At 48.0% G+C, this 1,172-nt stretch overlaps 1 non-coding gene across 1 annotated transcript; it reads left to right on the top strand.

The window, feature by feature from the left end:
* The first annotated feature begins 284 nt into the window (after nt 1-284).
* Pmar_PMAR015495 lies at nt 285-367 on the top strand. The gene has a single exon. It is a non-coding gene; the product is annotated as a tRNA-Tyr (tRNA).
* Nucleotides 368-1,172: the final 805 nt, after the last annotated feature.

Below are 1,172 nucleotides of genomic sequence, written 5' to 3'. Positions count from 1 at the left end.
GTCACCCGTGCCGGATTCTTGCCAGCAGAATTCTCTGTTTCAAATGACGCGTGGGAGGATCGAACCAACGGTCTACCGGAGCACGAGGATCCTCCGTGGGAAGATCTTTCGCTTTACGAGCATACAAATTTCGTAACAGACATTATGTTCACAGTTTCGTTTGGATGCGTAGCTGTCGACCAGCTGTACCCGTGAGACTCTGACGCCAATTCCTTCCTGTTGTAAGGTGCAGTTGAACTGGAGTGCTGAACGAAGCGTAACGATACATTCGACATTTCTTTAGACCGGCAATAGCTCAGTTGGTAGAGCGTCCGACTGTAGATTTTTGGTTATCGGATGGTCCCTGGTTCGATTCCGGGTTGCCGGAAATAGATTTTTGATATCAATCATTTTAACAGGTGATCCCAACGAGATAGTGATCCCTATAACTTTCTCTAAGGCCCCCTGCGTCTGTCTTGTCCCTGTGACATAACATTCGAGCAGAATTGTCCGCGCCCTTGCCCCAGTACAATGTTCACTTGCCCGGAGTTTGCCTTCGGCGCGAACGTAAGGAATCCGATGAGGCTGTCACAATGCTAATTGACATGTTCCCGACCGAAGACGTTTATCTTTGTCAGTGACCATGGAGGTCGACGCAATACATGAAAATCAACTTTGTCCGAGGGATGCGGGCAGCGGGCGAAGTAGGAGGCATGATGCAGCGAAAAGGTCGTCACTAGCATTTACCTCCCGGCTGCGGCCTAGCAGAAGACCATTGTATATACTTCGAGCCAGATATATGGCTAAAGTGATATATAAGGGTCGAAAAAGCGGTCGTGCTAGTTGCATAAACTTCTCACTGCGCTCCTTAATTCTCAATTCGAGTCTGTTCGATCATGGTGTGTATCTTGCGGATTGCGATCTCCATCCCTACGAATCCTTCACAAGCCGAAGAGGAGTGTGTGCCTGGAGCATCATAAAACACGGTTCGCACTTGAAATGGAAAATGATTTTCGCCCAAGTCCTAAGCAGTGAGTCATACGCGCGTTCAATTCTACCCGGCCGCATTTCTCCCACATCATTCCTGGTTGATGATTTATTAGACTGTAGATCCCCAAACTCAGACCTGCTTGTTCTCTGGTTTGTTAATCTCATTATAGAGCTCATTATTGGTGCGCACTGTGTGCAATCAC

The sequence above is a fragment of the Perkinsus marinus genome (assembly GCF_000006405.1).
Source record: "Perkinsus marinus ATCC 50983 genomic scaffold scf_1104296939226, whole genome shotgun sequence".
In the NCBI taxonomy this organism is placed as follows: Eukaryota; Perkinsozoa; order Perkinsida; family Perkinsidae; genus Perkinsus; species Perkinsus marinus.
This window is presented reverse-complemented; position numbering and strand designations above follow the sequence as displayed.